Consider the following 14,629-nt stretch of genomic DNA (forward strand, 5'->3'; position numbering starts at 1 on the left):
GTCAACTTCCCAAATGTGCCAACTTGCGCTGGCCTTCATGGCTGTTATCTCACTAAGCCTGATTCTCAGAAAGCCAGATAAAGCTTGGTGTTGTGCAATTCTTGCATGAAGTTCTCCATTTTGTTTTCTGGACCTGACTCAGGAGGCCAGTATGAAACAATGGGTTCCTAATCAAATGGAACAGGTCAGGAGCAGCTGTTTAGCCTAGCAGTTACAGGCCCATAGCGCGCATCAAGGTGTCATGGGAGGATGAGGATGCTGGTGATTTCAGTTCTTGTCTCACATTGAAGAATTCCTTCTCATCCAGGGACAGTGAACAAAGCAAGGTTTACTGAAAGGAAGACACCTGCCACAGCAGTCAGGAGCAGGGCTCCAAGTTAAGATCGGCTAATACAGCTTACCAGTGTCTGCCCTTTATAAACATAAAGTGGCTCGTTCTCTTTGACCCTTTTCTGAAAATCATGCTTAAATTTAATTGGTCAGGGCAGGAGCAAAGTAACAGCTAAGCAGAAGGTGGGGATTACAATCCTGTCTGGCTTTAATGAAGTTAGTGTGCAGTTAACTGATCCGTCTGCCTTCCGCTAGCCTGTCAGACTCCTCACAAAGGCACACTTGGTTCCTGGCTCTGGCTCCTGAATCCTGCTAATGCACATGTGAAAGCCAGTAACTGGGAGTTCACATCAGCTAAGTGGGAGACTTGGATTGTATTCCTGGATCCTGGCTTTGGCCACACCCCAACACTGGCCATGGAGGGCATTTGGAGAGAAACACATTGTAGGAGCTCTCTTGTCCATTGTTTCTTGTTTCTTTGTGTGTCTGTTAAATCAACATAATAAAATAACTGAATCTCTACAAAGCCATTGTCTCCAAAAAGTTATGGAACATTAACTGAAATTTAAGATTCTTGCTACAATTTTTTTCTGTTTCTTCTTATTATTATTATTATCATTTTATGATGCAATTCCATAGGCCTTGGGTTTCCCCTTATCTCCTCCCAAGACCCCTCCTCCCCACTGAGTTCTCCTATGGTATTACTATAGTATAGTTCTTTTATTTTTTTTTTATTTTATTACACAGTCAGATATGCAGAGAGGAGGAGAGACAGAGAGGAAGATATTCCCTCCAATGATTCACTCCCCAAGTGAGCCGCAACGGCCGGTGCTGCGCCGATCCGATGCCGGGAACCAGGAACCTCTTCCAGGTCTCCCACGCGGGTGCAGGGTCCCAATGCTTTGGGCCGTCCTCGACTGCTTTCCCAGGCCACAAGCAGGGAGCTGGATGGGAAGTGGAGCTGCCGGGATTAGAACGGGCGCCCATATGGGATCCCAGGGCGTTCAAGGTGAGGACTTTAGCCGCTAGGCCACGCCGCCGGGCCCTATAGTATAGTTCTTAATACACAGTCATATGTCCATCATTGTGGGCATGGGACAATGGCAGAGGGTCCAGCATCCTATTGTCAAGGTATAGTAAACAATTTCATTGGGAGTCCATCTTTAGTCTGGAAGTAGAGATGCATACTGCATTGTATCCTCACAGCTGGATATGATAGTCTGCATTACACAGTTTCTGTACATCCCCTTAAATGAAAGGCTACAATACAAAATCAACAACAAGAAGAAAAATAGAAATTTACAATGCCTTGAAGTTCTCAAGAGATTTTGATAGTTCAACAGCCCTGAATTGTTGTCAGTCCTGTCACTCCAATTGTGGTGAAATCTCTCCAGAATGCACTGGCTGTTATGGTCCAACTTAGAGTGGGCAGTCAGTGATGCTGTGTGCTAACAAGCCCACCTCAGGACTCCCATGTGGGCTGGCCAATCAGTCTGACCCGTACAAATCTTTCAGTCTCTCCCCTTGAAGCCACCAGGTCTTAGTTGCCTTGCTTACCTGCAAGTACAGTAGTTTTGTCACTGGTGTCCCTCAGGATTCATTCCTCACCTACATGAACAGTGGCCTTCTCCATGGATGTCCCTATGCAGTAATTGATACCCCAACACCCCAGAGCCAGCTGCCAGGAGGCCAGCAGGTGAAGCCTGATGCCAGTTGGCACTCTGGCCACCCACAAGCCCAGGACCCTTCGCCTACCCAGCAGCAGTAGGTGGAGAGCTAGGGTACCCAGCAGGCAGCCTGGCATGACACGGGTTCTCACAGCCACAGCCACAGCCACATGGCAGGGAGAGTAAGATTCCTGTTCCACTCCTTGCTTCAATTTTAAAAGAATTCATGTTGATCTGGTAGGAACTCCTTTCAAACCAAAGTTTTATCGTTCTTAGTGCTTTGGCGTGAATTCTGAGCCTGGCATTGTGGCATAGCAGCTTAAGCTTCCCCCTGTGATGCAGACTCGTCTAATCCAGCTCACTACTTATGGCCTGGGAAAGCAGAGGAGGACGGCCCAAGTGCTTGGACCCCTGCACTTGCATGAGATGTTCAGGAGAAGTTCCTGGCTGCTGGCTGTGGCCTTTGCCATTGGAGCCATTTGAAGACTGAACCATTGGATGACATCTCTCTCCTCTCTGTAACTACATTCCAAGTAAATTTTTTTAAAAAAATCTTTTTATTAAAAGAAGTGGATCCTATTCAGACCTGCTATCACCAATAACTATGAGTTTATTTTCTAACTTTCAGTATATTTCAATAGTTTTGAAGCCATGCACAGTTCTTTTTCATGACATATATTTTACATAATGTTTTAGAAGGCTCCCCCCATTGTTCACATTTTAAAGGATTCTTGAGGGGCTCGGCAGTGTGGCCTAGTGGCTAAGGTCCTCGCCTTGATCCCATATGGCCACTGGTTCTAATCCCGGTGGCTCCACTTCCTCTCTGTCTCTCCTCCTCTCGGTGTGTCTGACTTGGTAATGAAAATAAAATAAATCTTTAAAAAAAAAAAAAAAAGATTCTTGAAATCTGGAAAGCAAAGCAGAAGATAGACTAGCAATGTCTCAAATAAAAATAAAACTGAGCCAGGCTATAACACCTGCTGGCGAATGCCAAGACTGGGCCGTAGCACTCACTGGCATGCACAAGACCCAGGCTTGGCAGCAGGCCTGGTAGAGGGAATTCAGGGACTCCGTCGCTGGGCTACTGCTTCCACTGGTGAGCATGGCAGCTGGGACTTGGGGCAGGCTAATCTGGGGGTGAGCTAGCCTGCTACAGCACTGACACGCATAAGAACCAGAATGGGTCTGGGCCAGCTGGGTTAGACCACAGCACCAGTTGGCAAGTGCCAAGACTGGGTGTGGGTCATGTCAGGCCGGATTGCAGTACCCTTTGGGAGGTACAAGATTTGGGGCTGAAAATGAGCTTGGTATGGGAACTGTGGGTACTCCCCTGCTGAGTTTCAGCTCCTACTGGTGAGCATGAGAACCAGGACTGGGGACAGGACAGGTTGTTCAAGGCAGCAGCACCCATTGACACATTTGTGGGCTGGGTTGGGGAGTGAATCAGGCTGATCTAAGCTGCAGCACCCACAGGAGCCAGATGGGATGCGGGGCAGAGTGGGCTAGGCTGCAGCAGATGCTGGCATAAAGACCAGGGTTAAGGTGGGTCTGGTGAGTTAATGGGGATCACCCCAGGTAGGCCTACTGTTGCACATGTGGCAGGCTAAGTACAGCATTCATCAGTTTGTGCTAGAAATGGGGTTTGGGGTAGAACCAACTGCATCCATGGGTCTGTGCATTGGCTGGTGCAGGTGAAAGAACAAACCTGCCTGACCCTGCATTGACTGGTGCACACAAGAGTCAGGTCTGGGGTTACCCCAACAGAGGTTTCTTGGGGAACTCCCCAATGAGACGGCTGAACTCAAATCCCAACCACAGGGAAAATCACAAGATATGTGGTCTGACCTTGGAGTGCATGTGTCGGGACTGGGCCTCCTCAGTTGCTGATGCCTCTGCAGTCGACAGCATGCCCAGACACACACAGGAGACATGACAGCCAGCTCATCCAGGTCAGCAGAGGATGTTAAGTGCCTCATCAGAGGGTTGAAAGCAGAACAGGTTGGATCACTCTCCTGGCCAAGCTTTGCAGCATGTTCCTAGATCTTTGGATGCATTAAGGTGGACTTTACTGATCCGTGAGAACCAGGAAGGATTTTCTTAACCCTGTTGAAATGAGACTGACATCTCAGAACTATCAAAACCACTTTAGTGACACCCTCAGAATGCCCTTCTCCACATCAGGGTCTCTAAGGCTTCATTAAATGACCTTCCCCTCACCCCATGCAATGATGATGCAGTTTGACTGTGAGGGATGGTCCCTTCCTCTACCCCACCCCAAATTAATGAGCCCCCCAGACACAGAAGGAAAACAAAAATCGAAACGTTTGTCCCACCCATCTTCCTCCGTGTCTCAACCCTCCCTATCCTGACTGGAGCACCATGTGGGCAAGCATCGCTCTCAACTATGTACACAATAGTAACAATAAAAGCAAATCTAAAAATCGTTTTCAAAAAGACAGAAAAGCCTCCTTTATCAGTTCATTACATCTTATGTAATTCTGGCTCTACCTGCTCTTATACTTGTTTTATACTTGTTTGATGAAAGAAATTAACAAGAGCCTTGTGCAACTGTGGGTGGAGCTGCTACAGAGGCCCCAGAAAGGTGCAGATGTCAGCAGAGCGGATTCCCCACCAGGGAAGACAGCAGGGAGTGGGCAAAGCCAGTCGGGGAGCCTATTCCTTCCTCTTGGATTGGGAACATATACCTGGTGTCCAACTCAGTACATATGTGTTAGAAGAAGGGGACTTGCATTGGTTTTACAGACTGCGTCTGGAAGGAATTTCCCTTAAGAAACTTCAAACTTTGGAGTTTGAAGTTAAAGCTAGAGTGAGTTAAGCCTTTGGGACTACTTTTAGGTGTATGAGAAGGGAATGAGCTTTGGGGGGCAAAGGGCTGGAGTGTTCTGTTTTGGATATAGTTTATCGCTTCTGAAATTCACGTTTGAGTGTAATTCGTATTGTTGAACAACGAAACTTAATCCAACTGCGGTGTCTAGGTCTTTGAGAGGTCTTCAGTGTGGAGCCCTGAATGAATTTTAGTGGTTCTATAGCAAGAGAGAGAAACACGTATCCTGCTACTTGTAGCAGCTGCAGCTCTGCCAGCAAGAAGGTTCCTCAACCTTTAATCTCCAAAACTGAGAGCCAAAATAAATTTCCTTGATAAGTTAGAGGCTATGGTGCTGTGCAATCAGCAACAAAAAATGAGCCCAATACACTGGCATAATGTGGGCACTCAGTAGATAGAATTTTCTTAGCATTTTATTTCAGATTACAACAATTTTATAGATGAGTTTATAAAATAGATATGTGGGTTAGTAATACAGAGTTCTCACACATCCCTCTCCCCATTCTCCCTAATAATGTCTCACATTAGTATCTTTATCACAATTAATGAACCCTACTCAGCTTTATAAAAGCACTTCTATCTTTTCCACCCTTCACAGCCAGCGTTCTGGGGCCTGGTTGTTGTTGCTGCTTGCTCTGCCACTTTGGCGCCCCGTGGTATTTGTCTTTCTGTGCCTGATTTATGTCATTCAACGCAGTGTTCTCCAGTTCCACATTTGGCTGCAAATGACAAGACTTCGCTATTTTTTTAATAGCTGAATAATGTCCCATCATGTGTATTTATCATATTAAAAAAAAAAACTTCACATGATAGATTCCCTGGTTGGTTGATTCCCTATTTTGCCTCTTATGAAAAGTGCTTCTAGAAACATGGTAAGGCAGGTGTCTTACCTCTTTGATGCAATGAATCCATGCATGTCCCCAGTAGCAGGGGTGCTAAATCATATGGAGGCTCTATTTCTAGTTTCTAAGTAAATCATTTTTGAATGAGTAAATGACTTGATGAACAGGAAGATGGAAATTCTCCAGTTGCTTTTATGATTTTTTTTAAGATTTATTTATTTTTACTGGAAAGGCAGAGAGAAAGAGAGACACAGAGAATTATCTTCCATCTGCTGGTTCATTCCGCAAATGGCCACAATGGTCAGAGCTGAGCCGATCCAAAGCCAGGAGCCAAGAGCCTCTTCTAGGTCTCCCATGAGGATGTAGGGGTCCCAAGGCTTTGGGCCATCCTCGACTGCTTTCCCAGGCTACAAGCAGAGAGCTGGATGGGAAGTGGGGCTGCTGGAATTAAAACTGGTGCCCATATGGGATCTTGGCATGTTCAAGGCGAGGACTTTAGCTGGATGGAAGTGAGCACTTGGGACTCAAGCTGTTGCTCATATGGGATATCAGCAGATGCAAGGTGAGGATTTAGCCATGCTTTTATGATTCTATGAAAAGGCAGACAGTGACATAACAATGGTCTTTGTGTAAATTTAGATGAGATAAGGAAATTGTTAATTTCCATGCCATGGCACTAGAACTTTCTGTACCAAAGAAAATAGAGGCAGTATATTTATTTTTTCTGTTTTAATGAGATTTATCTTTATTACTCATTATTGTTGGTTAACATACATGTTACTGAAGTTTTATTTTAACTGGTGAGCACACCAACTGTTCCCTTTGCAAACTTTAGAATTTGTTGTAAAAATAGTTTTACTGGGCCCGGCGGTGTGGCCTAGCGGCTAAAGTCCTCACCTTGAAAGCCCCGGGATCCCATATGGGCGCCCGTTCTAATCCCGGCAGCTCCACTTCCCATCCAGCTCCCTGCTTATGGCCTGGGAAAGCAGTTGAGGACGGCCCGAATGCATTGGGACCCTGCACCCGCGTGGGAGACCTGGAAGAGGTTCCTGGTTCCCGGCTTCGGATGGGCGCGCATCGGTCCGTTGCAGCTCACTTGGGGAGTGAATCATCGGACGGAAGATCTTCCTCTCTGTCTCTCCTCCTCTGTATATCTGACTTTGTAATAAAAATAATAAAATCTTTAAAAAAATAGTTTTACTTTTTAAATTTTCTTTAAAGATACACAATCGGAGAAAGTAAAAGAGAAATGAAGAAGGAGGGAAGGAAGGAAGGAAGGAAGGAAGGAAGGAAGGAAGGAAGGAAGGAAGGAGGGAGGGAGGGAGGGAGGGAGGGAAGGAAAGAAGGAGATAGCCCCTAGACCTCTGGCTGCTCTTCCCACGTGGGAGTTCATAGGCACATGGCACACCGTGTCACAGGGGAACTCCCGACAATGGTTTCTGCTGACTGAGATCTCCACTTGGCCTGTTCACTGGTCATACAGGCGAGGGTGATGGGTTGCACCGAAGCCTCTCTTTGTCCTTGCACGAGCTGTGCTGGGAGTCCCTTAATAAGCAACTCTGAGAAGCCAGGTATGGTCCATATTACTTGCCAGCCTACCTGATGTCCGTCTCCCTCAGTCTACCTGCAGCCATGAACGTTGTATGTGACCTGTGACATGACTGGGGGGTCTAGAGGTAGATGTACCTGCTGGTGAATTACAGTGCCATTGCTGGGTGGGAGGACTGTCGGGAGATGCCCCCTGCCTCCGCTTTTCTTAGCTACATAAGCTTGTGCTTGCATTACAATAAATGGACATGCTCAATCAGACTGTTTCTGGTGGTTTTTCTTGCTGAAGAACACCGTCACCTCACCCCCTTGGTGGTGGTGGGGCCTGCTGGTCAGGAAACCACCACCCTCTCCCCGCAGAGGAAGGAAGGAAGAATCAGCTCAGAGGGGGGAAGCATGGAGAGACAGGGAGAGATCTTCTTTCTGTTGGTTTACCCCTCAAATGCCTGCAGCAGCTGGGACTGGGCAAGGATGAAACGAGGAGCCAAGAACTCAATCTAGGTCTCCCATGTGGGTGGCAGGCACCCAAGCACTTGAGCCTTCAGGAGTGTACCCTGTCAGGGAGCTGCAACGTACAGTACAGCTGGGGCTCCAACAAGGCCATCAGATCAGGGTGAGGGCATCCAAGCAATGGCTTCACAGTTGTGCCAAAAGCCTGACCCAAACTGTAGATTGTATTCCAACTACTTTTTTTTTTTCAGTAGGAAACTCACTTCGGCTTGTAAAAGCTAACTCTGGATAGTAAGCAGAGAATAGACATGGGGAGACAGGGAGGCTTGCGTGATGGCAGTGAGCACACGGAGGTCAGGGTGGTGACTCGGTGGAAGGGTGATGTCGACTGGGAGCAGTACAGGCAGAATGGCCTGAATAAGCGATAGGATCTGGTCAGTCAGGGGAGAGTCAGATTTAAGGTAGAAACAGGAACTGGCTTATCTGATGAGCTTCAGTCCAGCTGGAGGGTAAACAGTCAAATCACTTCTGTCTTCCTCCAGTTTTGACTTCCTATCCTGTCCCTTTACACTATTTCAGACCACATGCAGGTGTTACAATATCCAATACAACCTGTTCCAATTCAACATTGCCTCCCAAATCAAGTTCGTGTTCATCTCTTCTCCACCAGCTTCCCACACATTCTGGTTCCCCACCTTCCAACTGCCTTCCCCTGGGCGGCTCTGAGGCGTCTTGCTCTCTGCCTCTCTTCCTGCATGGTGGGATCACATGATTCCAACCTAACCTCTTCTCTCCTCTCAGCTCCACCTCCAAGGTCCCACCCCTTGGGACCCTTCACTCTGCTGCTCTTCCCTGGTCTTCCTACTGGGTCCACCCTGGGCATACCCTGCCATGCTGCCTCTGGTATGCTGCCATCTCTCTGCATGTTCCCTTTCCTCTGGTTCAAGTTTACTGCCCTAGTGGGGGCTGATGGCAGAACCAGCAGCCAGCCTTCCTGCTTACAGGTGCCCTGACCGGCAACTACCACCTTCCCCAATCCTGTTGTGGAGGAGGGACACTTCCTTTCCCCTTCCCTTTCCTTGGGGGTGCGGGGCAGGGGAACCCCAGGCCTGGCTGCAGCCACTGTCTCCCTGACGGTCTCCTTATGCACCATGGGAACAGTGGAAATGGATTTGGAAGGATCATATCTGGGAGAGATAAAACAGGTTCTTTGGCTATAAATAGGCCCGAGGCGTGCAGCCCTTTTTTTAGAACATGGTTGTGTAACACATACTTCCCTTTACGAGTGGTTTCTAGTTGTCAACTCCACCATTCTATTAGGGGAGGTGCTGAAGTTTAGGGCTGGCAGAATCAGGGTGCCACAGAGGTCATAAACTAACTGGGGACGCTGGAGGAGAGGTGTGATGGGTGCCAGTTCAACTCCTGGCTGGTACACTTCTCATCCAGCTCTTTCTTATCATGCCTCGAAAAGCATGGTCCAGAGGATGGTCCAGGATCTCCCTGAGTCCCTTTGGGAGATTCGGAAGAAACACCTGGCTTTGGTCTAGCCTAGCCCTGGCAATCGAGTCATCAGGCAGTGAACCAGTGGACGGAAGATCTCTCTCTAACTCTGTGTTTCAAATAAACAAATCTTTAAAGATACTGTAGTAATAAGGTTGAGATTATACCCTTTCTAGAATAAGTCACAAGTAAAACTATTACATAGTTTTCCTGAAACCAGTAGTGGACATTCAAATCCAGTTGGTTGAGAAAGAACTGATTGACACATACAGTAACGGGAAAACTGCAAGATGAGACTCAGAACTGGGAGAAAAACTCAAGAAACTAGTGATCTCACAGTGGCCAGGATTCTTCCCAGAGGCCTGCAGTCCCTGTTGTCCTCCTGCTCTCAGGTTTCAGATGTGCCTTCTCCATGCAGGCAGCACGCTACTTCACAAACAGCAGTCAGCATGAGCAAGTGTGTCCTCCGCAGTATAACCGAGGGCATGGGGCTTTGGTAAGACAGGCCCCAGGACACAGACTTCCCCGCTGCAGGCTGTAGGAAAGCTCATCTTGCAACACGGGACTCACAGAGTACCAGAATGCCCCAAGCAGGTGGAAGACCAATTATCCCTGTGAGTCAGAGTTCTGACTGCACAAGGCATGAAGAGGCATGTGTGTGTGGCAGGCAGGAAGGACCCTTGTCCCTGCTGCCCCTTTACTGCATCCTGGGCACATACCTCACCTTACTGGAAGTACCCTGGCAGCTGCTTCTCAGAGAGGCAGCATCTCCAGGGAACTGGACCTTCCCACAGCCACATGTGTCGCAAGTACATAAAATTTTCCTCTGGGCACCTGCCACTCGTGGCTGAGTATTTTGGAATAGAATCCCTTGTGCCTAGTAACAAGACACGCTGAGCCAGATGGGACTGTCCCTAGCCTAGGATCAAGGTGACCGGGAATTGAAAGTGGGGCGATGCAGCCCACTCAGGGATCATGCCCTCTGTCCTGTGGGCAGCGTGGGAGGCTTCACTGGTAGTACTGAATTGCTGGCTCAGTGATCCATGAGGAAAGTGGCCACCTGGACCCCGTGGAATCAAGGAGGAAGAACTCTGGGTGGCTGCTCTGGGTGTCTGAAAGTTGCTGAAAATGAAATCTAGGACAGGAGGAGGAATCAGGCAAGAGAGAGTGCCAACTTGTCTGGGGTAGCAGATAAGTTTAACCTAAGGGTTCCTTCCCACAAACATTTTACTCTACACTGCTCACAGAGCCACAGGAAGTTGCCAAGACAGTGCACTCAGCTTCTCTCCAGTGAGAAGTTTTATGTAACTTTAGAGTGTCATAGAACCAGGAAACTGATATTGGCAAAGCTGTTCAGATTTTGTCAAATTCACACATACTTGCCTGAGAGAGAGACTTTATACAATTTAATTATGTGAAAATTTTAGTTATCATGGTCTCTGGCTATATAATTACCCAGATATATAAAGAGAAATTTGAAACAGGATATTTAATGAGAGTGAGAACTATAGAATGAGCTGTTCACGTGTAAGACACTCAAGAAAATGGGGGCAGGATTCATCTAAAAACCAAGTGTTTGTGGGGGAACTATAGGTCGTGGACAGTACAGTGCAGTGAGATGTTCCTATTAACAGACCCCATGAGATTATTAAAGATGAGGAACTTGCTTATGTAAAGGGGCTTCAAGAAGTTCATTGAAAATGCATGTGATTAAGAAAAATCTGGGCCTGGTGCGATACCCACGTTGTTAAGTCCTTGCCTTGCACATGCCAGGATCCCATAGGGACACTGGTTCTAATCCTGGCTGCTTCACTTCCTCTCCAGCTCCCTGCTTGTAGCCTGGGAAAGCAGTAGAGGATGGCTCAAAGCCTTGGGACCCTGCACCCACTTGGGAGACCTGGAGGAAGCTCCTGGTTCCTGGCTCCCAACTTGGATCAGCTCAGCTCCGGCCATTGCAGTCATTTGGGGGGTGAAGCCGTGGATGGAAGACCATTTTTTTCTGTCTCTCCTTCTCTCTTCATATAGGATTTTCCAATAAAAATAAATAAATATTCCCAAAAAAAGCTTGCAGGCATTTTTTCCTGCACTATAATAAACTTAGCTTTTAATTCCAGTTTTCTGCGAATGTTGTGAAATTAGGGTGTTTGAGCTCTAAACTCTTTGCATTAGAACCTTGTCTGCCTGCAGAATATTCAAGCACCAAATACTAACCTGCAGGTATTTGCATGGAATGTGGGGTTGGGGCAGCTAGTGGTACCTGAGCTCTGCTGGGATGAGGTTGAGGCTCTCTGCAACACAGCTGGACTGCAGCTGTTTCGAACAGGGCTGCCATGGGCCTTGCAGGCAGCGTCTTGGCTGGGATGTCACAGACCTTTAGCCTTCTGGCCCCCTACCTTGTGATAACAAAGTGCAGCCAGCACATATCCAAAAACAGCAAAGTATTGTGATAACAGCCCCAGTAAAAGCCCAACCTTCTGCCTGCTGGCTTTTACAGCCATGAAAAGGCTTCCTGGGACACCTGTATGCCATGTTGGAGTACATGGGTTTGGGACTTGTTTCCAGTTCCAGCTTCCAGCACAGCTCGAGAGGAAGCAGGTGAGGGGTCAGGTACTTGGGTCCCTCTCACTCCTGTGGGAGATGTGGATTGAGTTCTGGGACTCTAGGCTGGCACATGGCCCAACCCTAGATGTTGCAAACTTTTGGACAGTGAATCAATAGGTGGAAGGTCTCTGTCTCTGTGCCTTTGAAATAAAGTGAACATTTAACAAAAACTACGAACCAATTCTTTGGGAAGAAGCATATTGACGATGCTTTAAAAAACAGAATCAAAGTGAGACTGGTAAGATATAACACCTCACAGGCCCTGCGGCATGGCCTGGTGGCTAAAGTCCTCTCCTTAAACGCACTGGGATGCGTGCCATATGGGCACTGGTTCTAATCCTGGAGGCCCCACTTCCCATCCAGCTCCCTGCTTGTGGCCTGGGAAAGCAGTCGAGGATGGCCCAAGGCCTTGGGACCCTGCACCCGTGTGGGAGACCCGGAAGAGGTTCCTGGTTCCCAGCTTCGGATCAGCACAGCACCGGCCGTTGCGGCTCACTTGGGGAGTGAACCATCGGACAGAAGATCTTCCTCTCTGTCTCTCCTCCTTTGTGCATATCTGACTTTTCAATAAAAATATAATAAATCTTATATATATATATATATATATATATAACACTTCAGGAAGCTAAAGTCAGGAGCTAGAGCCTGGAAGGATACCCAGGTACACTGGCAGCATTGGATATAGACGCCAAAGCAGGTGACTTCCCTGTAGGTCAGACGCCCCTCCCTCTCTTACTTTTAAATGGTTGGAAACAAGAAAGCAAGTACATTAATGCTTGTTTAACACATGTAAACATATAAAAGGAAACAAATGTTTTGAAAGCTGATTTCTAATGAAAGTGAATTGGGAGAGCATATTAAGTTGCCAAGACTTTGAAGCTTGATCACATCGAATGCCCACCACGCTGTTAACATCAGACTGTGAATTATGGCGTAGGTCAATGGAGGATTTAGCACCAAGCACGGCTTTATCTGTCTTACAGATGAAGCCTTCCCTGAGAAGTACGTGTTGTTAGAGCAGCCTTGGAAGGTGCTTAGGAAGGCAAACAGCTTCACTCCTTCTTTCGTAATTGTGGAAGAACCTGTCCCAGTGGAGGGACTATTACCCTCCCGGGGGGTGTTGAGTAATGTCAAAGCACTCCAGAAAGTTTGTGAAAAGTGGCATTAAAAGCTAAGTTAAGTCCGTGTCAAAATATCCAGGAACGTTTTCTCATAAGATACGTTTCCTGTGATCCTGTGAACTTTCTGAAGTCTGCTGGTGGCTACACTGCTTCTTCGCTGGCCTCATGAAAAGAGATTGTGGCTTGAGACGACAGGCAGTCCATCCTCACTGAAGGTGGGATGCAAAATCTGATGAAAGGGAGGAAGACCTTCCCCTGTCTCCTGGTGGCTGACAGTTGTCTTGTACAGAGCGGCAATGATGTGGCAAAATAATATAGCTTGCGGTTGAATCTGCTTTATTTATCTGAAATTAGAGCTACAGAGACAAAGAACTTCCACTCACTCCTTCACTCTCCAAATAGCACAACAGCTAGGGTTGGGTCTGGCCAAAGTCACAGAACTGAAGCTCCTTCCTGGTCTCCCAAACAGGTGGCAGGGACCGTTAATCTGCTGCCTTTCTCCGTGTGTTAGCAGGAAATTGCATCATAAGCAGAGCGGCCGGATCTGACATTCATATGACATGCTGGTGTCCCACTGGCAGCCTAAGCTGCTGAGCCACAACATTGGCCCATGTTTCAATCCATTAAAAACATATTGAGACGTTATGTTTGAATGGTTGAAATTCTGTCTGTTGATGAACTTCTCTGTGAGGTTCCTTTCTGTGTTCACCTGGCCTTCATTCTCTTTAAATGCCTTGCCTTTAAAGGACCCAAGCACCACAAATAGTTGGAAAAAGAAACATGCAGATGACCACAGTGTCCTGGGCGCTGTGCCCTTCCCTGGTCTGCTCCCGCTAATCCTCTCACCATGTTCCCTGTGGGTACAGATAAGGAAATAATCTACTCGGGATCCCAGCCGGCAGCTGCTGGATTCCAACCCTGAGCTCGCAAGTCTCCAGCCTGGGCTCAGCCACAGTCACCTTCAAGCTGCTTGTTCTTGACTGGCCACCGGCGACTGTCATTTGCCATACATTTCCCAAGTTTCAGCTGACACGGAGTTTAGCTCAGCTCAGCCCACTGGGTTAATTTGCTGAAGAAAAGCAAAACTCATCTAGTGTTTTTCTCAGCTCATACAGTTAAAAGCAAAGAGAGAGGGAAGAGAAGTTGCAGGGAGAGGGAGGGGGAAGAGAGAGGGTAGAACTGGGTTCAAGGTTGGAATGTTTTTGTTGTTCCCTGGGGAAAGAATACATCTTCCTTTCCCTTTTGTCCATTCTCACGAACAAAAGCAAACTGTCGATCCCGCGGTCCACTACAGCACCTGTTCAACTCAACAGTTACAGGTAGTGCCAGCCCAAGTTGCAAAGTTCAACTTTTGATCTTTCACACCCTGTGAAAAGTTAGCAGCCCGCCTTAGCCTGGCTGGAGGCAGGGGGCTCCCTCCTTCACCTCCCCGTTCTGCTCCCCTGTTGATTTGAGAGGCAGGGATGCCTTTTTGGAAACTGAAGACGTGTGTTTTCCCCACCTGGCCGGCTTCTGCTGTAAAACCCGTCGTCTCTGGTGAATCTGCCGACCAGGGTAAAAAGCCCTGCTTCAGCAGGCGACAACAGCCAGAGCCTGGAGAGACGCGAGAGTGCTTCCGCACGTTCTTGCAGAAACAGAATAAAACGCATGCCTTTATTTATTTATTTTGCACAGAATGTCCTTGAAATCCATATATGTTCTCTATATTTTAAAAGGTTTAATTCC

The sequence above is a fragment of the Ochotona princeps genome, chromosome 26 (assembly GCF_030435755.1).
Source record: "Ochotona princeps isolate mOchPri1 chromosome 26, mOchPri1.hap1, whole genome shotgun sequence".
In the NCBI taxonomy this organism is placed as follows: Eukaryota; Metazoa; Chordata; class Mammalia; order Lagomorpha; family Ochotonidae; genus Ochotona; species Ochotona princeps.